Raw genomic sequence first — 25,952 nt, forward strand, 5'->3', positions numbered from 1 at the left:
TGGTGCATCACATTAGCCATGTCAACCTATTTCAGGTGTTGACCTAAGCTCTGTCAACCTTCGGTGTTTGGCCCAATCCATGTCCATCTAAATTGGGTCCCCCAGTGACCCATACCCAGCTATACATAAAAATGTACTTGAACATCTGGAGTGGCGATTATTTTATTATGATACTCACAAGCATTTTTCCCACTCAAAAGTATAACTGCAAAGCATATAGATCTATTTAACCCTCCCCCCCCCCCCACCCCCCCCCCCCCCAAAAAAAAGGAATAAAAACATCTGCTGCTAGGCAACCCATTGCTGGGGATATGTTTGCATTTTATTTAGGAATGATGTCAGATGTAGCCATCTACCAATTTGTTAACCTACTTTGTAATGGGAATTTCCTTTGTGTTGAAAGCCGTGTTTCTCTCCTGTAGCGGCACACAATTGTTTAACATTCCCGGGTTAATTGTACAGGCTCGTTACTTAGATTTCATACTTTGCATTCTTGAGGAAGTGTTTGTGAAAAGTGGCTGTGGGTCCTTTCTGTTAGAGGCTAGTAGCTTTGTGTTCTAGATCAGTGTGTTATGAATAAATATGACAAAACAAGCGGGCTTCCATTCCGTATGACACCACACTGTCTGCTTTCCACTTCAGATTTAACCATTCATCTTGTCAACTATTTTGGACTATTTGTAACTGGAAGCTCTTGGCATCTCACGTCTGTCACCAGAAACCACAGCTATTTTGTCACATGAAGGTTTGCTTATGTTCTTTTAATGTGTAATCAAGTGATCTACATAGACACTAGAGAAAAGTTATATTATTAAACTAGGTGATTCATCGCGCCCTACGGGCGCTCTTCACACCGTCGTGTGGGGCTTTGCCCCCTTAACATGTGAACGCATTTATTGCGTGAAATATAATTTCTATTTTACTGCAGGTGGGGGATGTGTGCATGTAGTTTTGCCTTGGTTGGGTGCAGGGGTAGTGGTGGTTGAGGAGGTGTGCGTGCAGGAGTGGTGTAGGTGGGTGCCTGAGTACGACGGGTGTGGGAGTTGTAGGTGTTGTTATTGCATAGGTGGGGGAGGGTGTTTGTTGGTGGTGGTGCGGGTGTGCTGTGGGTGGTGGAGCTTCAGGGGCAGGGGTTCCGCATGTGTGTGGTGTATGTCGTGTAGGGGTGGGTGTGGGGGTGGTGAAGTTGTTTGCGGGATGGTTGGGAGCGATGGTGGCAGTGGGGTTTGAGGGATGGGGGGTGAGAGACAGGGTGTGCCTTGTGTGGGTGCTCTGTGGTGGTTAGGTGCAGGGGTGCACAGGCTTAGTGATGGACAGTTGCGGTGCTGGTGTGGGAGATGCGGATGGGTTGGTAGGGTGGTTAGGGGGAGGATTGCTTGCATGGTCAATGGAGTTTTGCCACTGTAGTAGGTCCAGGGTGAGAAAAGAAAGGGGCTCCATATTTTAGCACCCACCTGTGGCTCTTGTAGCTGCTGTCCAGCAAGACAGATGGCAATGCTGCTTTGTGTGTCTCCCGTTTTGTCCCTTCTGTGTTTGACGATTGCAGTAGTAGCAGAGAAGTGGAGGATTGTGTCAGACAGGGAACATCTCCTTCCAGCAGACTATAGGTGACGCATCCTATAATGTACTTTCCTGCCCGGCGAACACGCACGCAGGTCCACACACACACATTAGCGCTAGCGTTTGTGGGGTGTTGCCTCTATCTGGAGCCACGCCCCTCATAGGTTAGAAGGGACGGCTCCATGCAGTGATGAAAGGCAGGTCGGTGCGGGTCCCCCGGGCAGAATTGTAGTGGCGCAGGAGGGCAGGAGCGTGGGCGCAAGTGAGCAACATGTCAGCGGGTGTTCCCACTGACAGCAGCGCAGCGCGGTGCACAGTGAGCGGTGGCGGTAAGAGGCTTCCCCCACTTACAGCGGCGGGAGCTTATGGGGGTGTGGACGTTACCTGGAGGCACGCCCAATAATCGGTGCAAGGGCACGCCTCCAACGGTGATGTGACGGGACCTGCGTGCGTGTCCCCCTTGTATGAAGAATGCACATATTCCGTCAGGGAGGGCACTGTGCGAGCGCTCTTGCGGGGCTCAGTGCACGGTGAGCAGCCGGAGTCAGCATGCGCACGGCTTTGGCACAGTGTGTGTGTGGAGCATGTTCCCGCGAGAGTGTCTGTGTGACGCGACACTCTGACTGCCCTGAGCGCAGGAGCCGGGGCACAACGACCGGGACCGTGCTGGTGGTATTTGTTTGAAGGTGTGCGTTAGGTGGGTTAGGTGGGCATAGCATAGGTGTGGGTTAGGTAGGGTTACCTTTCTCTTATATATTTGGCTATGGCTACGATTTTGCAGGCTGGGTGGTGTGTAACCCCGCCCAGCGTTAGTGCCACAGATGATTGACAGATGTAGCCAAATATATAAGAGATAATGCATGTATATCATGAAAGCAGAGGTTATCAATGCTATGTGTTGATAGCATCCTTTTAATGCCCATCATAATTAAGGATTTCCAAAAGGTACTCATTAAAAGGAGGCTCGCTTACTTTTGATTACATTGTTTAGCGCATGTTCAGCAAGAACATCTCAGTAAGGTCAAAGTATCATCGCAAAATGGGATCTGCACAAAACGTATGCTGTAGGTTGTTATGTATTAGCGATGAGAAAGCATTTTACATTTATCAATGCATAAAGTAAATGGATATTGCTATGTAAAAGTTACCCTGAAAGCATATAACATGGAGATGTAAGATTATTTAAGACATATACTGTATTTGGTAGATTTTGTTATATAGGTTGAGTATCCCTCATCCAAATTATTCAGAAAACCATAGTTTCCAGAATGTACTTTTTTTTGCTAAAAGCACTACTGGGGACATCTATACAATATCTGGCACTACTGGGGACATCTGTATCTGGCACTACTGGGGACATCTGTATCTGGCACTACTGGGGCCCTCTATACAGTATCTGGCACTACTGGGGACATCTGTATCTGGCACTACTGGGGCCCTCTATACAGTATATGGCACTACTGGGGACATCTATACAATATCTGGCAATACTGGGGACATCTGTAGCTGGCACTACTGGGGCCCTCTATACAGTATATGGCACTACTGGGGACATCTGTATCTGGAACTACTGGGGACATCTATACAATATATGGCACTACTGGGGACATCTATACAGTATATGGCACTACTGGGGACACCTGTATCTGGCACTACTAGGGACATCAATACAGTGTATGGCACTACTGGGGACATCTGTATCTGGCACTACTGGGGACATCTGTATCTGGCACTACTAGGGACATCTATACAGTGTATGGCACTACTGCGGACAGCTGTATCTGGCACTACTGAGGACCTCTATACAGTATATGGCACTACTGGGGACATCTGTATCTGGCACTACGGAGAACATTATTGCCTGGCATTAAAATTCAGTGAGATAGTATACAAACTTAGTTTCAAAACCTTGTTTTATGCACACATAAAATATATTTGTGTGTATTTTATGTGTTTGATGTGTTTATACAATATGAATGCAAGATACCACAAGATACACCATTCAAATATAAAAAATATTCTGAAATATAACAATCAGTTATCCAAAATGTTTCCGGTCCCAAGCATTTTGGATAAGGGATACTCAACCTGTAATACTAAATCTAAAAGGTGATGGTTGCCTTAAGGCATACCTTAAGCACTAGCTTCTCAGACCCGTTAGCCCCCATCCTGTCTAATCAGGTGTGAAGGATAATCCATGGTTTTTTTGGTTCTACCCCTGACTGAGCAGGATAAGGGCAAAGTGTGATTTGTCAAGTTGTCAGATAGTTCGGTTATTTAAGTAAATAATCCCCTAAAATCTTATCTCAATGCCCCACATCTGTAATGTCTGGGCATGCGGCTATCTCCTTCTCAATGTAGTACATCTGACATTATTCAAGCAGACTTCTTATTGTAATGTGATGAATAAAGTTATAATATTTATTACTAACGGTCGTTTATGAGAGGAGAGGACCCATGTGCAGCCTTCGCTGTGGTCCTCCAACATCTCGGACGGTGAGTAGAGTCTGGCATTATTCCCGGCCTTGTTCCCCGGGGCATCTCCTGTGCACATGCATAAATACACATCACTTGGGAACGGCAGCGGCCATTTTTCAAATGACTTGCATCTGCAGTGCAGAAGCGCATCCGCTGGACTCTAGAGAGGTAAGTAGAATATATGGGTGCGGTATGGGCCCCCCTGTACCCAGGGGCCCATGTGCACTGCACCCATTCTAGAGACACATATGAATACTAATCTCTGTATATTAAGGAGGTAATGACCGAAACAAACTGCGTACAAATTACAGGAAAATACAAGGTAACAATGCCTGCGCCTAAATGAGCTTACAGTATAAGGGGTATAGTGATACTTTGCATATAGTATCAGTAGCAGTTACTAGAAGGAATCATGGTATAAAAAGGGTCGACAGTCTTTAGGTTGACACAGAATTAACGACACAGTGAAACAGTCAAAAAGCGGACATGGCAATCGCCGACATGACAATGTCGATATGAGTTTATTTTTTTGGGTGTCAGTTTGAAGATTATCACATTCCAGAGCACTGGGCTTTAACCCCAAGAGACAAAAGTAGGAGGCTCTGGACCGCAGCCTTCCTGTGAAGACATGCCCCCCCCCCCCCCCTATAGACTGTAAGCTTGCAGCAGGGCCCTCTAACCCCCAAGTCTGTCTGTTACCCAGTTTGTTTTATCACTGTCTACTATTGTGAAGCGCCACGGAATCTGCTGCGCTATATAAGAAACTGCAAATAAATAAATAAATAAATTGTATAGGACATGCCCCTATTTGGACTTCCCAAGTCGACAATTCTGAAGGTTGGTTTGGTGAACAAAAGATAATGTGGCATGTAATTAGAATGTTTATGAAGGTTATGTCGGCGGTTCCAGAACTTGATAAACTTGCCTAAAGAGGGGAGTTTTAGAGAATTCTTGGAGACTATTGTGCATGGAGGATAATACACATAAAAGTCCTGCAATCGTGAATGGGAGTGAATATTATTTGTGGATAAGAGATGCAGATCTTGAGCCGAGCAGAGAGTTCGGGTAGAGAGATATTTCCACATAAGAAGATACTGTATGTATATTTATTTATTTATTATTTATTTACAGTTTCTTATATAGCGCAGCAGATTCCGTTGCGCTTTACAATAGTAGACAGTGATAAGACAAACTGGGTAACAACAGACAGACTTGGAGGTAGGAGGGCCCTGCTGCAAGCTTACAATCTATAGGGATATAGGGTGGAAACATAAGGACAGGCACCAGTAATAGCATAGCAGTTACAAGTCCAGAAGGGAAGCTATGTAATACATAAGTGCCTCGGAGGGTTATGCATGTAGAACTTAAATATGATAGGCTTGCCTGAAGAGGTGAGTTTTCAGGGAACGCTTGAAAGTTTGGAGACTGGTGGAGAGTCTTAATGTGCGTGGAAGGGCATTCCATAGGATGGGAGCAGCCCGATAAAAGTCCTGTAATAATGAATGGGAGCTAGTGATCCGTGCAGAAGAGAGACGCAGATCTTGTGTAGAGCGTAGTGGTCGAGATGGGAGATATTTTGTGATAAGTGCAGAGATATATGCTGGTGCAGTATGGTTAATAGCTTTATAAGCAAGTAGAAGTGTTTTATATTGAATACGGTAATATACAGGCAACCAATGGAGGGACTGGCAGAGCGGATCAGCAGACGATGAGCGTCTTGCAAGGAAGATCAGCCTAGCAGCAGCATTTAAAATTGATTGCAGTGGTGAGAGTCTGTTCTTGGGAAGACCAGTTAGGAGACTATTGCAATAATCAATGCGGGATATAATGAGTGCATGGATAAGAGATTTGGTAGTGTCTTGTGTGAGATAGGGTCGTATTTTGGATATGTTTTTTAGATGCATGTAACATGATTTGGAGACAGATTGAATGTGGAGAAGAAAGGACAGTTCAGAGTCGAGGATGACCCCTAAGCAACGAGCTTGTGGGGTAGGGTAGATTATCGAGTTGTCAACAGCGATTGAGATGTCAGGATGGTAACTGTTCTTAGTTGGCGGGAATATAAGTAATTCCGTTTTGGAAATATTGAGTTTGAGTTGGCGACAAGACATCCAAGATGAGATGGCAGAGAGACAATCAGAAACTCGACCCAAAACCACTGGTAACAACTCTGGGGTTGATAGATAGATTTGAGTATCATCAGCATACAAGTGATACTGAAATCCGAAAGAGCTGATTAGTTTGCCAAGAGAGGAGGTATAGATTGAGAAGAGCAGAGGACCTAAGACTGAACCTTGCGGAACTCCGACTGACAGAGGTAATGAAGAGGAAGTAGAGTTAGAGAAGCGAACACTGAAAGAGCGATCAGATAGGTAAGATGTGAACCAGGAAAGGGCTGTATCATTAAGACCTAGGGAGTGTAGTGTTTGTAAGAGAAGAGAGTGATCAACGGTGTCAAAAGCAGCAGAAAGATCAAGAAGAATAAGTAGTGAGTAATGGCCTTTAGACTTAGCCGTTACCAGATCATTCACCACTTTAGTCAGTGCTGTCTCAGTGGAGTGTTGAGAGCGAAAACCTGACTGAAGTGGGTCTAATAGGGTGTTAGAGTTAAGAAAGTTTGTGAGGCGAGAGTAGACAAGTCTCTCCAGTAGCTTGGAGAGGCATGGGAGCTGAGATATAGGACGATAGTTAGAGAGAGAGTTAGGGTCAGAATTCTGTTTTTTTAGAATAGGAGTTATCACTGCATGTTTGAGCAGAGAAGGAAAAGTACCAGTAGTAAGAGAGAGATTGCAGATTTTAGTTAAGGTTGGAATAATCACAGGAGATAGATTTTTAATGACTTGCGCAGGTATAGGATCGAGAGGAGAGGTAGTAGAGTAAGAGGATAAGAAGAGTGCTGATACTTCCTTTTCATTTGTGGGCTCAAATGAAGAGAAAGTGCCAGAGGGTTCAGGTGGGAAAGAAAGAGGGTTAGAGGTTGTGGAAGAGCATACCATTTCATCTCGGATGTTATCAATCTTGTCCTTAAAGTAGGAGGCAAGTTCTTGTGCACTGATGGTAGCCGGTGGGGGAGGAGGGGGAGGGTACAGAAGAGACTTAAATGTGTTAAAAAGTCGCTTAGGGTTGGTGGCATGAGAAGAGATGAGAGATTGGTAGTATGTTTGTTTGGCAGTGTCCAAAGCATTGCTGTAGGAGTAGTAGCTAGTTTTATATGCGAGGAAATCAGTCGTACTACGAGATTTGCGCCATTGGCGTTCTACTTTACGTGAATGATTTCGTAGTTGTCTTGTAGTTTTGGTGTGCCACGGTTGGCATCTAAGCCTACGCGGGGTGTAATGGGTAGCTGGAGCCACGTCATCAAGGACTGTTTCAAGAGTCTGGTAGAGGTGGGAAACAGCAGAGTCAGGAGAGGTAAATGTAGAAATTAGTGAGAGCTGTTGTTGCAGGGAGGTGGTAAGTTGTGGAAAATTAATTGCATTAGTATTTCTGCGGGTTAGAGTAGGCTTGCATGATTTCAGTTTCAGTGAGCTTGGGGTAATGGAAGAGAGTGAGAGGGTAATGAGATTGTGATCAGAGAGAGGGAAGGGAGTGTTAGTAAAATCAGAGACTGAGCATAGCCTGGTGAAAACAAGGTCAAGGCAGTGGCCTTCCTCGTGAGTAGAGGAGTCAGACCACTGGGAGAGGCCGAGAGAGGAGGTTAGAGAGAGGAGTTTGGAAGCATGCAAAGATGGTGGACTGTCAATAGCAATATTGAAGTCACCCAGGATGACAGTGGAGATGTCAGAGGATAAGAAATGGGGGAGCCATTGTATATTGGTACAGGTTGGTTTATAGCAGGGATGGGGAACCTTCGGCCCTCCAGCTGTTTTTGAACTACAAATCCCAACATGCCCTGCAACAGTTGTAGCATGGCTACATAGCAACACTGTAGCAGGGCATGCTGGGATGTGTATTTCCACAACAGCTGGAGGGCCGAAGGTTCCCCATCCCTGGTTTATAGTCTTGTATGCAAGTACATGTATTTTATATGAAATACCGTAGAAAAAAAGGTGATCAATGCAGGGGCTGGCAAAGAAGATAAGCCTCTCAGCTGAATTCAGCATGGATTATAGTGGTCAGAGTATTTTCTAATACTAAAGGCCCCCATACAAGATCTGGCTCTTTTCTGCATGATTTAATACATCAGGCCCTGTGAAAATTGTATATAATTTACGCATACCTCCCAACTGTTCCACTTTCCACAAGAATGTCCAGGTTTTTGGGGACCAAGGGTGCAGTGGGTGCTTTAAGAGCCCGCTGCTTCCCCTGCACCCGGTTGCTGCCAGCCTTCAAATCCTGCCCCCACCCAAAGAATGCCACCGCCTCCTACCCTTCCCTCCTGTTTGTTCCACCAAAGAAGGCTGCATCTACCTGCACAGAGAAAATACACAAACTTCGAGTTCCGTGGGCATTTAGGGGGCGGGGCTAAATGCTGGGAAGTGCCTGCCCCAAACAGAGACCTATGCCGCTGCTATACAGGTAATACTAATAACTGATCCCCCTCTCTCTTATTTTCCTTCTCTCTCCCTCCCCTTCATCTCTACCTGTCAAAGTGCTTTTTGTAATGGAGGCTATACCCGGCTTAATGTTTAATGCTGGCTCTGCCTGGGATAACATGTAACGGGGGCTCTGCGTGGTGTAATGTAAGCTCCTTCGGGCATAACGGGGAGTTACCTGGTGTAAAGAGCGCTCTGCTCGGTGTTACAAATAACACTGGCTCTACCCGGCAGAACGGAATTCTGCCTTGCATAACGTTAAATGGGGGCTCTGCCTGGCATAACATGTCACGGGTTTCTTTCTGCCTGGCATAACACGTATAAGGGGCTCTGTCTGGCATAACGTATAATGCTGGCTCTGACTGTCCTAACGTATTACGCTGACACTGCCTGGCATAATGGAGCTCTGCCTGGCGTAACATGAAATAGGGAGCTCTGCGTGACATTCTAAAAAGGGGGCTCTGCCTTGCGCCCCTCTTTTTCTCTCCCTCCCTGACAATATCTCACTGGCTCTTGCTCCCCTCCCTCTCTGTTGCCCCTCTCCATCTCTCTCTGCCACTATAGCTTTCATCCCTTTCTCTTTCGTCCTTAAGGGGAATACATATGGGACAATTACAGCCGCTTTTCTAAGCAATCTCTCTCTCTCTCTTGCTCTCCTAAGGGGCATTGAAGTGTCAGTGACAGTTATTTATAATAGACTATATATTTAAAAAGTAAAAAAAATAAAAATTACAAACCTACAGTAACACACCAATATTAAACTCAGACAGTTAATTATATTAACCTTGGGGCTTACCCTTCAAAACGCCAAGATTTTGAATAAAAAGAATTCAAAACCTATACGATTTTACGGTTGTGGATCAAATGCACATCTGAAGGAATCTTCCTCGCTACTCGTCAGTGCTTTCTATATAATAAGGCAAATGGGGATCTACAAACAATGCTGAAGGGAAAAAAATAGTGATTACTGAGTAACTCACTTTCAGCAGCAGGAGCCAATGTGAGAAATGCTTTGTGGCGGTGACCTCTATAAATCTCGCTCGAGCTGTTGTGACAGGGGAGGGTTCTCTGTGCACTTCTCCAAAGCAATCTCAGGAATTCAAGTGATTCCCTACTCTTCTGTCACCAGAGCGTTCACACTAAACACTTTGGTGGCCTGAGGAATAATTTAAAATTATTCCAAATCATCCAATATGGAAATCCTGCGGATTTGTAATAGATTGCATTCATCCTTTTCATGCAGCAGCCTTTAGCCTTCATCACCACATTAAATGGATATTCATCAGTGTCAGAAGTATAAGATAGATTACAGCTATAATATTAATGCAGATATGCCAATAAACATCCTCTGATTTTACAGACCATAATTATATACAGGTACAACACCAATTTTCCGACATCGTTGGTTCCAGCACTGATTACCGATTTTGACTGATTTTCGGTGGTGTACCCTGAATGCAGGGAGAACCCCGCAGCGCGACCCCCGCAGCTCGATGCCCCCCCTCCTCAACCCCCGCAGCTTGTATACTCCTTACAAGCCTCCGCAGTGCATCTCAGGTTCACCTGTGCAGTGCAGCGTGGCGCCGCCCCCCGCAGTGCGACGATCCCCTTCCATAGTCCAATACCCTGCCACTACCCCTCTAAGCCCACCTGCTGTGGTCCTAAACCCTCCCACAGGATTTTATGAGTTTTGTATGTAAATGTAAAATAATCTACCTTCCCCCTGGCACCTGATGTGTCCGGATTAAAAGAGGTTCCAGACCATCGTTTTCCGTAAAAATCGGGGTTGTACCTGTATATATGTTTTTGTATTACTATTACCGTATTTGCCGGCGTATAAGACGACCCCCCAACATTTCCACTCAAAATGTAGAGTTTGTTCTATACACGCCGTATAAGACTACCCCCTCTTCCGCACACCTCCCTGTCACTAGCAGCTGTCTGGTCCCTTGAGTGGTGGGTTTTGCTGGGGCAGGACAAACCTATCAGGGCAGGTTTGTCCTGCCCCAGCAAAACCCACCACATAAAGTTTTAAGACCCCCTCATCTGCAGCTTCCCTGCAGTGATGCCGCTGTCCTCCCCCAGGCATAAAGTATTGAGCATATATTCATTAAAGGGTACCTCTCCTCGGCCTCGGCCCCCCCCCCCCCCTTCTTTTGCATACGGTACCTTAATAATAAAAGATAGCAGTATTTCTCTGCAGCGCTTTCTTCAGCCTAACGGCCTGTCACATTGCGCATTGATGTCGGCGGCAGGCTCGGGTGTTTTCGGCGGGGCTCGGGGGCGCTCGTGTGCCTGAGCGCTCCCGAGTCCCCCCGAGCCCCGCCGAAAATACCCGAGCCTGCCGCCGACGTCACTGCAGTGATTGATGTCGGCGGCGGGACGAGTTGTCATTGGTAAAGATGAATGATTAGGAGTGAGAAACAATGTGGTTAAAGGTGGTCACTGAGTAGGAGACAGCTGCCTCCTACTGAAGTACTAGGAAAGAGGCCTGTGAGAACAGGAGGTAAGAGGGCCATGCTCCGAGGATCTTACAATCTAGAGGGAAGGAAAGACAGACAGGTGACATGAGGTGCAGGCAAGGAGGCCTGAAGGCAAGAAGTTAGCAAGACAGGGATGGCCAAGGCATGAGGCGGGAGGTATGGGGATCAGCTGCGGTACTAAATGTAATAGCCTGCAAGTTCTGGAGGTGCAAGACTTTTGTGAGAGACTGCCCAGTATCAATTATTTACAACGCAAAACCAATGAGGATTGCTGCTTTAAAAAACAAAGGCAGACTTGCATAAAAGGTAATTACATCTACTCCATGGTATCCAAAACTAATTATATAATAAAAGTAGTTTAGTTGAACAAGAAAATATGGCTTCCTATGAAGGATGTAAGTAAATTGTAAATGGTACTTGTTTCCTAGCATGGCGCCCGTCTCGTTGATCGCATGCCTTAAGTTTAAGGTACTTAAGGCATGCGATCAACGCGATGGACCCGATTTTCTGTCAATCACCAGTTTATTTGCCGGTGAAACAGAAAATCGCGTTGATCGCGTCCATCGCGGGCCATTATAATGGTCCGCGATGCGACCGACGCGATCAACGCAATTTTCCCATAGAGAATAATGTTAAATTATTTCTAAAGTTAACATCGCGTTGATCGCGGGCCATTATAATGGCCCGCGATGCGATCAACGCGATTTTACATAGGGAACAATGGGAAATGGGCCAATATGGCCAATTTCTCATTGTATATGGTTATAAAGTATGGTTAATGCCCCCCCATTGTTAACGCCACCCCACTATTGGTGTCAACCCGAAGCGTGGCGAGGGGCGGCGGCACGCGTCCTCCCTCCTTTTCATACCCCCACTATCCACGTTGGAGTGGAGTCGAATTTATAAAGTGTGGCGAGCGCAGCGAGCCACCGATCCCGAAGCATGGCGAGCGCAGCGAGGGGATGCGTATACCTGTGAAGTTATGCGCATCCCCTCGCTGCGCTCGCCACACTTTATAAAATCAACTCCACGTGACGTGGATAGTGGGGGTATGAAAAGGTCGGAGGACGTGTACCGCTGCGCTCGCCACACTTTGGGTTGGCGTCAATAGTGGGGTGGCGTTAACAATGGGGGGGGGCATTTCAACCATGAGGGGGGGGGGGGTTTGGGGGCTTTTTACATTGAAATCAATGTAAAATCGGGTCTCAGGGACCATTTTACATTGATTCCAATGTAAAAATCGGATCGCATCGCATGCGATTTGGTTGGCATGCGATGCGATCAACGCGATTTTTCCGACCCGATCAATACAATCAAAATCGCGGGCGCCGTGCTAGGAAACAAGTACCTTGTAAACTATTCAATATGCATGATTACTGACTACCATCCTGTTCTAACCATTTGTGCAGTGCTTGTTTGCACAGTAAATGTGACTGTACTGTAATATCTAACTAGGAATATAATCATTAACCTCAGAATGGTTATGTAAATTAGTTATGAAATTATGTTGCATGAGAAGACTTTTTTTTTTTTTTTACTGAATTCTAGATTTTTTTTGTATTCTGAGCACTATTGAATACACACACCATAATTACTAAGTACATGTTAATTACAGTCCATTAACAGATTTTAAAGTGGCTCATCAAAGTAAGATTTTACTAACAAATTAATTTTATATTCAAGGTGTACAGCCATTTGTGACCAGTTTTCCTATAGAGGTTTTTTACTTATATCCTAGTTGACTAAAAGCCTATACACACTGGGAGATTTTGAGCAGAAAGCAGCTCAGTTTTGTCGTTTGAGCTGCTTTTAGCTCAAAAGCCGCTCAGTGTGTACGGAGCAGCGAAGAGCAGTGATGTGCGCTCCTGCATCATTGCTGTGCAAAATAGGGATCCTAAAATATGCGGTACAAAAAAACTGGGGGTCCAACATATTTTGGAACCAGCACCAGGCTCCAACAGCCAGTGATGTCATGCCAAAGCCAGGGGACACTGTTTACACAAGAACCCCCGCCCGTCACATGAACACCGTGGCTGGTCAGCCCTAGACAGGCCCCCCCAGTCTTTACCCGTCCAGGGTTGACCAGCCACAGTGCTCATGGTACGGCCCGGGGGACCTTTTATTAAATGTGTCCCGGCTGTACATGACCGCTGGCTGTTGGAGCCTATTGCTGGTTTCAGAAATACGGGGGACTCCTACACATTTTGCCCCCCCTATATTATTTAAACTAAGACCGCTGTAATGAGTCCGGGGCTGGTTTGGCTCAGGATGGGGCTCCACGCTGTTTTTTTTAAATCTTTTTTTCAGTTTTCACTTTAAAACATCTTTTTTTTTTTTTTTACAGAACCAGGCACAGATATAACTGATCTGTGCTTGGTTCTGTCAAATTCGCCAGCCTGAACCAGGTCTGTTTTTTTGGCTGATTTTTTGTAAAGTTTACCAGAAATCGCACCATATTACAATTGCAAATTTTATAATGGGGAATCATCTGGATGTGACTTTTAATGTGCAATTTGTTCACAGGCCAAAAAGTGTGCTTTTTATAGCTAAATGTGTGATTTAATTCGCAATTCGCACCCTATTACATTTGCCCCTGGATGCACATCTTAGTTGGTTGTTGGTTTCATAATGAAGGATTATTATTATGGGATTGTACAATTGCCCCATAAGCTTTATTGTTCTATACCTACTTTATTGATCTCAACTCAGGGAGATCCAAATGACAAGTGTGGGGTTCATGTCAATGCAATTTGCATCATCACACAGTGGAAGGGAGGTCCATAAGGCGGCGATTTGCATTATCAGACCCCGATAAAACCAGCATGTAGGAAGTAGTGCTGAGCAAGTAATGTTACAACAGATAGAAAAAGCAATCATAAAAATGGAAACAAATTCTACAAAAATGGTTCCATTCTTTCTCATTTCCAAAACAAGAATGTTGCCGGTCTTGACTCTTCGGGGACTTTAAAAGGAGTTTGTAATAAATTGAGTTTTGTAATAGAGATTGCTTGTTTGGATTCGAAATGTTATTCCATTAGTTTGTAATAGACTGTCCACTGCATTTTTCATTCTACATCCATGAATATTCCCTTACTATACCTTCTCACAAGTGCATAAAAAGAGTTATGAAGTACTGCTTTTCTAATTGAAACTCCAGGCTGCTAACGCATAGATTAAAATATTCCTTGGGCACCTGCACTGAAATAAAAATATGTCCAGGAAGTTTAAATTAATTTTCTACTTCTGTTGATTTTAGTCCCTACCATCTCTTTCCAGAAACCTCAGACTACAAACCTGCAGTGTTTGAAAGTTGGATGCCGATGTAAATGTAACCTCAGTATGAAGCCCTGGTCTCCTGAATGGGTGCCATCTGTGTATCCTGGACACATTAATGCCTTCCCTATGCTGTACAGTATGTTTGAGCCTACTCCCATCATAGTAAATCAGGATGAAAGGTGAATTGTACAGCTTTGAACTCACACCTCCTTATGAAAACATGTCCTACATTAAAAAATATCTTCAAAACAGATGAAGAAATATATAAATGTTAAAATCTCCTTTATATTAATCAGTTTTGCAATGCACCAGACAATGACAATGCAGCCATCATGTTAAGAATTGGGGAGAACAAAGTTGGGCCGTAATACAATTTAGACCAAGGGCACACAGCCATTTTGGTCCACTGGCCACATTGAAAGGGAATATTAATTTTCTTAATGGCAGTGGGTATGGAGTTCTTAGGGGCGTGCAGCAATGCTCTAAGATTATATGAAGTGTTTGTTCGAGACTACAATTGGTATACATAGAAGTTTCTAACAGCCAGTAAGATACAGTATATAGCGAAAGGCAACAGCCCTGGGAAAAAGCCAAAAAGGTCGGCCAAATCCCCTTGATTTTTGTGAGGTTCAAGTTTGGCTATATGACTATAAAAGACCTTCTACAGGTATATCTACTCCTAAAACAACAGATTATGGGTACCAAGTTTAAAGGGCAACATTTGAAGAACATAAGGAATTTTTGGAAATATTATACACTTTAATACTGCCACTCGTCCTAATAGGCAAAATCAGTAAAAAGTACTATGAGAGTTGACAAGATCCGTGATTTTTTTCCAAAACGGGAACAGTTTTCAACATATAGTAGCTCAGGGAGATCTGCGGGTATAAACACACCCAAATATTTGAGTTTAGCATTATTAAAAAGTAAATTGACAAAATATATGAGACAGGGCCAGTTTAGAAGCAGCAGGGGTAAGTGGAAGAAGTTCGGATATAGAGGTGTTGACCCGATAACCAGCAAAAGAGCCTAACAGATTAAGCATCTTCATTACAGCTGGGACAAAGAGTAATATATCATCGGCAAAAAAAGACTTAGGGGGTATGCAATCCCGGATCATGGCTGTTGATCCCTCCCGACAGCCATAATCCATTGCCGTTTGCGGTTTGCCCAAAAGCAAATCGGCAGGCGGGATTCAATGTCCCACCAACCGAGCGTCAAAAAGGGGGCATGTCCACAAAAACGACCGTGGATTGTCGATCTGCGGCCGGGATCGTGACAATCCACGGCCGTTATCGGCAGAACGATCCAGACAGCTTCTAAAGTCGGCCTCGTTCTGCCGTGATCCCCCTTCAATGCTGTCGGTAAAGACAGCATTGAATAGGGCCCCGCCTCTATTTCCGTCCGGAATAGTGGCAGAGGATTGCATACCCCCTTATTCTCAGTTTGTGATCTCCTAGTCTAACTCCTGTGTAAGACTGTAGCTGCCTCAAAGCCTCTACCAGGGGCTCAATAGCCAGCGCAAATAGCAAGGGAGAGCAGGCGAGAATATCCATTTGAAGGTTACGCAATAAAACGCAACTAATTTATATTTTTTAAAAATCAGCAGAATTTACTGGAACCTCTTTGCGGCTATCAATATTGATAAAACAATCCCCATCTTCTGCCTACTAAGGTAAGAAGCAGCAAAAAGGAAAGTATGCGGCTTCTGAGCAGAGTGGTTAATTTCCCATGAGGCACTTTCCTAAGGGCAGCACTTGGATGCTTGTTTTAATACGGTCAGTTGGAATTCTACCATAAATTGCAAGATAGTACCAAATGAGGGCAAGGTGGGTGGCCATTACTGTTGTGTCTAGTGGCATCCTGACTCTTAAATCTGCCCCTGCAGGGAGATGCAGGGCAGGTGTAGGTGGGACCAGGATGTGTGGACAGAAACATTGCATTTACCTGTTAGCCACAGATGCCAAAAAAAAAAGGTTTTATGGGCGATATGAGGCCTGTGCACTGTACTTCGCTGCCTTAGACCAACTATGCAAACAGAAATGCTGTATTAGTAACATACTGTATACACAGTGAGAAATGTCAAGCCATAAATTCGCTGGCAGACCACTATTTCAGTCACAGATGTGATAAGTGCAAGACAATACAGTTCTCAGTATGCTGTGCGCAAATAGATTCTAAATGTGTATGCACGGATAAACGAAAGTGTCCGTACAGTTATGTGTCAGTGATGTATTCAATCAACACAAATAAATTCAAAACAAAATACTATCACTTCAAATAGATCAGCTTATACTGTACTGTATTAAAATACTGAACACACCAGTTCTTTACTGTTATAGTAGACCAGTTTAGGAGGAATTAAAGGCCTGATCCTAAATCAGATGTAATTCTCTGCCTGTGAGATGCTACTTTCAGCGCGACAACTGGATGGTTGGCTATCACGTGGATGCACAGAACAGATGCATCTTGTGCGAGTGTCATGAACAGGACTTTCACAGGCAATTGGGGTGTGTGGACAGGGATTGGGTGCCAATTTCAAAACTATCTTGTGCATCAGACATGGAATAAGTATAACGGTAAAACCAATGATGGATGCGGAGGCTGCGTCAGAGAGACAATGGAAGGAGCCATTCATGTACATGAAAACTGGTGTACACACTCGCATTATCATAAGGTGGTAAATTGGGTGCACTTAGCATTTGAATGATATACAATACACCCAGAACCAAAATGCAGTAGAAGAAACAGCAGTCGGTCTACTGTGGTTATTTTGTTACATCTATAGTCATATTAAAACTGGTTTTAACATTACTATTTAACATCAATAAATGATTCACTAATACCACTTTTACACCAGAACTGCCAGAGGTCACACTGGGTCTTTGGACCCGGATGCGACTCGGCAGTTGTTCCCTTTTACATCAGCGTCCCCCGGCATTATGCCGGGTGGGCCACGCCAGTGAAGTTGGGTCCTGAGCCGGCACTTGAGGATGATATTATCTCCACATGCCGGGGAAACCAGACAGTCGGGACCCCTGCCAAGCCATCCAACAAACTCGGGGCAAGCCCAGCACCTAGGAAAGCTGCTGGGCTGCCCCTAGCCTCCCTCCATTAGGTGAATGAATGCCGCACACAGGCATCCCTTGACCTCCTCCCAGCCTCTGCTGCTGTCTGCATAGTACCAGAGACAGCAGCGTAGGCTGTACGCGGCCCCTACCCAACCTCTGGACTGACCGCAGGACACTGCGGTCCGGAGCTATGGGCTTACCCATTTACATGGCCCCCGACTCCGGGAAAGCCCCCTGTCTGACCGTGAACATTTGCTGGGTCGGACACCAGGGAAACAGGACTCGAGTTATTTTTTTTTTTTTACGCCTTTTACACCAAGCCCCTGTCCAAAGTGGAGTGGCCATAACCATGGTCGAGGCTCTGGTGTAAATAGGGTATAACCCCCCTTTCACACCAGAAATGCAGGGACCAACCTGGGAATCAAATTCCTGGTACATGCAGGGACATTCCCGAGTTGGGCCCCGTTTACACATGCTTTTGAAGCAAGGAAATCTCGGGGAGGCACCTTTCATACTGAAGCCAGGATGGAAAATAGGCATTTCATTTCTACCTCCACCAGTGCGTAGAGGGTTTATAGAACTAGGACACTGGCCATTATTAGAAAATGCAGGAATCTATATTATAATACAGAGAAAATCCAGTCACCCTTAAGTAGCCATAGCGCAATCGCTATCACTGCATGAAATTGGCCTTAGCATTCATGTTGCTATTTCAGAAGGATTGCATTGTACATCTACTGCAGGCATTTTCTTATAGCCATCTTAAGAAGGTGACAGCTAGATCCTCAAATGGAAAATATGCTAGATCATTAAGCCTTGGCTTCAAGCACCATGTTCCTACAGTAATTCTGCAAAAACTTGAGATAAATTAATTGCATTATTGCCACACAATGGTATTGGAACATTTTCAGTATGCTCTAATTAATGTTTCCGGAGAGTCTAGACCATTTGCATATTTACCACAAGACAGTAAAAGCGGCTGCTTAGGGCCCTGTGAGTCCCAGGGGGCTCATTGAAAAGGCTGCATAAAGGACAGCATTATTTTAAGTACAGTGTATAACATCCATATGCTACAATCATGGCTGGGATCAATAGAATATTTTACACTCTTTTAAGTACCTTTTTAGGCAAGCTTATCAAATTCCAGAACCAGCCACATAACCTTCATGGACTGTTCCTGGTCAATCACATCGCCACTGTACAGGCCACGCATATCCATTCTCTTTTCTTTTCACAATTTCTATTCTCCTGACCCCTGGTAAAACTGCCACCATATACAGCATACCAGGAACCTTTGCATTCAACTACAATCAGTGGGGCATGGATATAGGGGTGTAAAAATGGGTATAAAAAAAAGGGATGGGGGACCTGCTAGGCTGCTACAATCAGTAAGGGGGGAGAGGCACTCGTATATAATGCAGTCAACACTAATGTGATTGAGCATAATAAGAATTATGTAATCACTTTATACAGTATAGCAGTGCTTGTAGCACATCCCCCATTCCTACTATCACTACTAATTGAACCCCTCAGTTAGGGACTGTATTAATTAGAATGCACTGGGCAATGCTGTTCAGATCTCTGCAGTTGGTGGTCCCTCTCCATTGGCATGACTTCACGCTCTCAGGCGGCGTGGCTGGCACAGGGTGCCATACAGCCCAGTTGTACAGTGTGTATGCATGCTCAGGAAATCACCATTGAACTTGTGCAGGTAATAAAGGGTTATACAGCTGACATGTTTGGTCTTGGCATCTTACGCCAGTGTAAGGTAGACATTGTCTTCTGAGCAGTGGTGTAACGGCCAAGGGTGCAGCTGCTTTGGGGCCCTGGCTGATTTAAGGGCCCGCTGCTCCCCCTATCCCTAGTCACCAGCAGTCCGGCAGCTCTGCTTCACCTTCCCTCTCTCTGGGTGGCATGTACTAAAGAAAAAATGTGGTAAAAAAAAAAACTGTTTTCTGGGTATTTACATGTACTAGGTTTTACAAATGTTCTATGTTTTTAAAGTGCTGCTGTGTGAGGGATCCATGACGTACCCACCCCAGCATGCCCCGCCGCCACCAGCATGCATAGAGGACTCCCGGGTCACAGAACTGGAAGTCCAGGCAGCCGCAGGGATCATAAAGGGCAGCTCTTATCGAGAGCTGCCCTTTGCATTGCTCATCGCATATATCAGTACATATGCGATAAGCATTGCAAGATGGGTGGTGGGATATACCGCCGTTGCTTGGTACATCCCGTCCCCTAACACTGTCTCTCTCTCTCAATGGGGCAGATGTATTAAGCTTGGAGAAGAGACAAACTGGAGATAAAGTACCAGAAGATAAAGCACCAGCCAATGAACTGTGTTTGAAAATGACAGTTGGGAGTTGATTGGCTGGTGCTTTATCTCCTTTCACTTATCTCCAGTTTATCTCTTCTCCAGGCTTAATACATCTGCCCCACTGACACACACTCTCTTTTTCCCTGACATACACTCTCTCTTTCTCCTCCCCCTTCGCTCTCTGACACCCTCTCGCTCAATTCCTCTTTTTTTCATGAAGCCTTTCCTCTATCTCTTCTTACTCCCTTCTCTCCTCCTGGCATCCGTTTGGTCTCTCACCCTCTCTTTCCTGCCCCCTTATGGGGAATTGTAGTGACAGAGGGGGGCTGGGGGTCCCATTCAAGATTTTGCTATTGGGCCCACACACTTCTAGTTACGCCCCTGCTTCTTTAGAATGCGAGGAAGATGATAAAGATAATCATAGCTACCCAGATGTTTTTACAGTTATTTTACAGTAAAGGTTGAAGCACGGTCATATTGCCACAGGCATTCTCAATCACTTTAAAGGACTTGCCTCAATATTGCTTTGGAATGGACGCAGTTTAAGCTGTACTGCCACGGTCAACATGAAAATCAACATAACTTTATCCCGTGGCTGCCAACTGTGTAGTCCTGCCTCCACCAAAATGACATTTGTCTATTTATAAATTAAGTAGAAAGAGCACTATTTTTTTTTTTACTGCCAAGTACACAGAGCTAATTCTTGGCAAACACTGCTAAAGGAAACAGATTAACTTGCAGAAAAGTTGTTTCTTTTACTATATAGTGAATGCCCTGACTTTGGAAAGAGGTTGGGAGTTGCATTACCATTCCATTTACTTATATTAAATACTGTTATAGCATGACCATTCAACCCCTATCAATTATTTGTATACTAGTAACCAGCCTCTCAAAATGACGGAACATCATAACAGCCTTGTCAGCACCGTGGCTGTGTGCTCCCAAATGGATCAACACTTAAATTGCTCAATAAGTGCTATTAGGGCCCCCCGACAGGGGGGTGCCAGGGGTACAGCTGTCCTGGGCCCCGGCCTCTGGAGGGGCCTTGGCAGCTCCCCACAGTGGCACGGCACCCCCACCCGCACAATGCCACCCGGCACCAGCGGACAGGCACGCACAATACACAGTGCAGCCTGCAGAGCACTGAGCCTAGGATGCAGAGGGACTCGGCGCTCTGCAGGCTGCACTGTGAAGTGAGTGCTCCGTCCGAGTCCCGACGCCTGGAGGGAGAAGAGCTGCGCCGCCACCACAGGTAAGTAATAGTAATTGGCTGGGTGCCGGCACGCGAGGGGGGTGCCGCGTGCGTGAGGGGGGGGGGGGGGGGTTTCCCTGGGGGCCCGGGCTGAAGGTCAGTCCCGGGCCCCAAAATTACTAGCGGCAGCCCTGAGTGCTATCTAATGGCCTTCGGCACACAAAACAATTCAATTCCCCCTATAGAGGAGAGGAGCAGCCGTAGCCTTTTATTTTATAGGGTATTTAGAAATGTATTTGGGGCATTCAGAGCCCATACTGAGCATATTAAAAATTCAGGCATCAAATACAGTTGAGCATAGTAGTATACAAGTGATGTACAGCTTTGTCTCATAGGGAAAAGAATACAGGCATTTATAACAGTTACGGATTACATGGGCAGTATGGATTTGGATGGACGTGACTAGAATATAACACGCATCAAGTATTGGATTCGTATGTGGGAAGGTCAATCGGAACATCTCCTGAGACAATACGAGTTTCATACTATTGAGTGGAGCGGAAACATTTGTGAATCTATGTTTTGAGGTCAATTGATAATGAATCAATAAAACCTTCCCATATCTGATTTTTTTTTCTGGGCGTTCTTTTTGGAGAGATGTTTCGAGTTTCCACCCATTACATATGAAACACATGGAAGAGCTTTGCTATGAACAGTTGAATAGTGGGGGGTTCCATGTGGATCTACCGGTGTAAGATTCATTAACGGGCAACTGCTGAAATAATAAGCATTAGTTTCCTGCTATCTCGTAGGATCGTTGTGTTGGCAGGGAAAATTCCTAGTATCGCCTAATCATGGGGTCCTAAAACTATTTCGCTCTGGGACCCCATCAGACAATAAAAATAATTACGGGACCCCAGCAAGTTACTGCAGAAGGCCAGCACATCACATGTGTAGTCAGCAGACAGCACATACATGGCAGCATTGTGGAGGCTCAAAATGATGGGAGGAGTCTAAATAACAGACAATTCAACTCCTTGAGGGGGAGATTCTCTAAGAATCTCTGTCCCCCTTCGCATTTATAATTATCGCATATGTTCTAACATATGCGATAATTATAGCAAAGGACAGCTCTTGCGTTAAGAGCTGTCCTTTGCGGTGAGAGTCGCCGGGTCCCAGCAGGTCCCGGCGATTCCCCCCTCCCTCACACACCCGGCACTGCTGCTGCTGCGCCGGGCTCTCCTCCTCCCTGCACCCGGAAGAGGATCAGTGCAGGGAGGAGGTCACAGGTCTGGGCAGCACAGCTCTGTGCTGCCCGGACACAGGTGAGGGGGGGGGAGGGGGCGATGCGGGGCGGCGGGGGTCCGTGCGGGGCGTCGGCGCAGGGTTGCAGTAGAAGCCCATTGGCTTCTATGGGGCAACGCCAGATTTTTCTGGCGATGCCCCCCGCCGGGGGATGCTTACAGCATCCCAAAATGCGTTAAAACCCCCGATAACGGGGTTTTTACCGCATTTTTCGCTTAGAGAATCTCCCCCTGAATCACTGACGGAGATTACAAAAGTCATCAGCCTGACAGTCAGCAACATGGAGTCGTGACCCCATGCTGAGAAGGTCGGGACCCACTTCGGGGTCAGGACCCACAGTTTGAGAACCATTGGCCTAATCCGCTGTTAATGGTAGATGGCTCAAGAGTTAAGTTATGGAAAAGCCTTGCACTTGTTAACAGAAATGCGATATGAGTGGACAATCCCACAGAGAGTGCTTAAATGTGGAGTTTGAGCTGCCACATTTTGAGCAGGTATCGATGTCAGAGATGCCCATAACATATGGTCTGTGTGGGGTGAGGTACCCATTATGGTAGATGTTATAAAACATCTCTATACATGGAGGACGGTAGTGTTATCCATGAGTATAAGAAGGATTGTAATAAGTGTTTCATTGTAAATTGGGGAAAGATTTGTAACCATATAGACAAGCCTGTGCGTTTAGTTGTCAGATCTATAGGTGTATGTAGGATCTGGTAATAAGTGGATATGGCACTTCTGCCAGATGTGGGTTTAAATAAGAGTATGTCTAGGGCAGCGGTTCCCAAACTGTGCGCCGCGGCTCCCTGTGGTGCCGCAGCACTGTCACAGCTGAGCCGTGACCGACGGTGCACTGTGAGCAGAGTCCGAGTCAGCCAGCATGCACGTGCAGTGCAGGCAGGCTGGATCGATGCACTCAGGACAGGTGGGTGGGCAGATGTGAAGTGAGCGAGTGTGTGTAGTCAGCTAGGGCAGGGGGCTGTTATCAGGTGACAGGGGGGGGGGGCTTGCATGTCCGATGACAGGGGGTGTCAAGGGGCACAACTCATCTGAGTTTGCCCAAAGCAGGGCCCCCACGCCAGTCAGTACCTCCAGTAGCTTTCTCCCTCAGCCCCCGGAACACCCGACAGGGTTGGGTAAGGAAGGACGGCCTCGGCTACATGGGGCGGAGCTTCACAGGACTCGGGGGCGGAGCTAGCGTTGAATATGGCAGCTGCCAGCTGCTGCTTTATGCAAACTGTGAGAGGAGAGGCTGCTGCATTTCCTGGCCTACCCAGCCAGACTTCACTGTTATTTTGATGGTAAAAGTGATATGTGTGTGTGTGTGTATATGTGGGTTAGGGCTAGGCTTCTGGGGGGGGGGGGGTATAGAGAGTTAAGCAGTAGCAGGGAGGGTCTAGGTGAGATGGGGATTAGGCTACAGGGGTGGAGGTTTTAGGAAGCCAGTCAGTGTGATAGAGCACAGACCGCACAGTGAGTGATTGCGTCAGTGTGATAGAGTGCAGGTTGCAAGGTGAGGGAGCATGTCAGTTTGATAGAGCGCAGGCCACACGGTTAGGGGAGCGTCAGTGTAATAAAGCTCAGGCCACAGAGTGAGGGAGCATGTCAGTATGATAAAGCGCAGGCAGAACGGTGAGGGAGCATGTCAGTATGATCGAGCGCAGGCAACAGAGTGAGGGAGCATGTCAGTATGATCGAGCGCAGGCCACAGAGTGAGGGAGCACGTCAGTGTGATATTGCGCAGGCCACAGAGTGAGGGAGCATGTCAGTGTGATAATGCTCAGGCTGCATGGTGTGGGATTAGGTCAGTGTAGGGTGCGGGGTGAGGGATAGCATCAGTGGGATAGAGCGCAAGCTGAGGGAGCGCGTCCGTTTGATAGAGCACTGCCTGTGGAAATAGGGCTACTCTCAGAAATACATTTTAGCTTGCATGCATTTTCTGCACTGATGTTCAGATTCTGGCAAATCTGAACGACACTGAGAAGCAGAAAGCAGAACTTTCCATCCCTTCATGCATTGCACTCACCATATTAAAGTATGGTGATGCAAGTCAGCCATGGAGTCCCGCTGGAAAAGTCAGGACCTGTATAAAATTTATTATTTTTCCTTGAATTTATGTTTAATATTTTTGCAAACAAATTAAGTATTTTTTAGCTGATCTAAATACTACAAGCATTATTTTGATCCAAATACTTAAAAAAATGGACGGTTCGGTATTTATTTTGGCTTAAGGGTGCCTTGATGAAATCATGGAGACCCAAAGGGTGCCTTAAACCAAAAAAGTTTGGGAACCACTGGTCTAGGGTATTTGTTCGGTCCTGGGCTGAGAGGTGTATGTATGTTCCATGCCAACACAACTTTAAAATATTAGCAAGTTCCTGTGAAAAGACTATGTCTCTGCAGACCCAGCACTAACATTAGCGCAGCCTAGGGTCCCGGGACCTCTAAAATGATTCTACTTAAATGGCGGCAAGATACATGCTGCTGAAATGGATGGTGCTGAAAGACCAGTGTAAATTTTTTTTATACAGTATGCCAAAGTCTATAACTGCTTGAAAATGGTGGTAAGGAGCAAGTGTGATAGGTGACTGTACTTTAAACTAAGTAATTACGTTTAGCAAAGCATGCACAAATGGTCACAGAAAGCGTTTGCACAGATGGCAAATAAGTCTGTTATTTAAGCTCACAAACTCGCTACCTAATCTGGGCGCCTGATTTTTTCATTGTATCTACTTAAGGCATGCAATGCAATGCGATTTTTCATTGTAAAGACCAGATTTTTAAATGTATAGTCACCCATGGGTGATTTCATACCCCTACTATCCAATTACGCATGGAGTTGATTTTATATAGTGTGGCGAGTGCAGCGAGCCACTGAGCCCGAAGCGTGGCGAGCCCCGCGAGGGGATGCAGAATACATGTAAATTAATCCACATCTGCTCGCCACGCTTCGGGCTCGTGGCTCGCCACACTATATAAAATCAACTCCATGCGTAGTTGGATAGTGGGGGTATGAAATCACCCATGGGTGACTATACAATTAACCCCTTCCCGACATTTGACGTATATATACGTCATGGCCGGGAAGTACTTCCCGACACATGACGTATATATACGTCATGACTTCTAACTGTCACTGCGTCTAGAGACGCAGTGACAGAGGGACGATGTCTGCTGTCCCTGACAGCAGACATGTCCCTGCATGCCCAGGGGGGGCTGCGATGCAGCCCCCCCGTCGGCGATCGCTGTGATTGGCTGTTCAGTGTGAACAGCCAATTACAGCGTTTTCTGTGTCACCGGCGAATAACGTTCGCCGGTGACACGGGATCGGAGGTGATTGGTGCTGTAAAGTACAGCACCAATCACCGCGGGGTGTAAGGGTGACACTGGTGTCACCCCACCTCACCCCGCCCGCCCCCAAAGGCCGTGATTGGTCCGTCGGATCGACGGACCAATCACAGCCATGGAGGGGGGTTTAAACTAACGGGGACTACACTGCAGACGCCATTCCGGTCTGGAATAGCGTGCAGTGCGGTCACCGTGCCCAGCTGTCGCCATTTACTGACCAGAACCTTGCTCACTACTTACCTGATCACTGCTTGGGATCTTGCTTCATCTTGTGACATCATGTGCTGTGTTGTGCTGCTGCAGTGTCATCGAGTTAGAGAGAGAGAGAGATAGAGAGAGAGAGATAGAGAGGCCTAGTGACAGAGAGTGCTATATTTTGTGCTG

At 46.0% G+C, this 25,952-nt stretch overlaps 1 protein-coding gene across 17 annotated transcripts in view; it reads right to left on the reverse strand.

Annotated features, from left to right (window-relative positions):
• Window positions 1-25,952, reverse strand: part of SORBS2 (sorbin and SH3 domain containing 2) — a 289,436-nt gene that overhangs the window by 218,063 nt on the left and 45,421 nt on the right. Inside the window, exon 1 of one of the 17 annotated variants that reach the window (XM_083168977.1) lies at window positions 373-751. The exons of the other annotated variants lie outside the window; for them this stretch is intronic. The gene's annotated coding sequence lies outside the window, so the exon portion shown is untranslated. Of the gene's footprint in view, window positions 1-372; window positions 752-25,952 lie in introns of those variants that run through there. 17 annotated transcript variants of the gene reach the window in all.

The sequence above is a fragment of the Crinia signifera genome, chromosome 1, assembly GCF_055691185.1.
Source record: "Crinia signifera chromosome 1, ASM5569118v1, whole genome shotgun sequence".
NCBI lineage: Eukaryota > Metazoa > Chordata > Amphibia > Anura > Myobatrachidae > Crinia > Crinia signifera.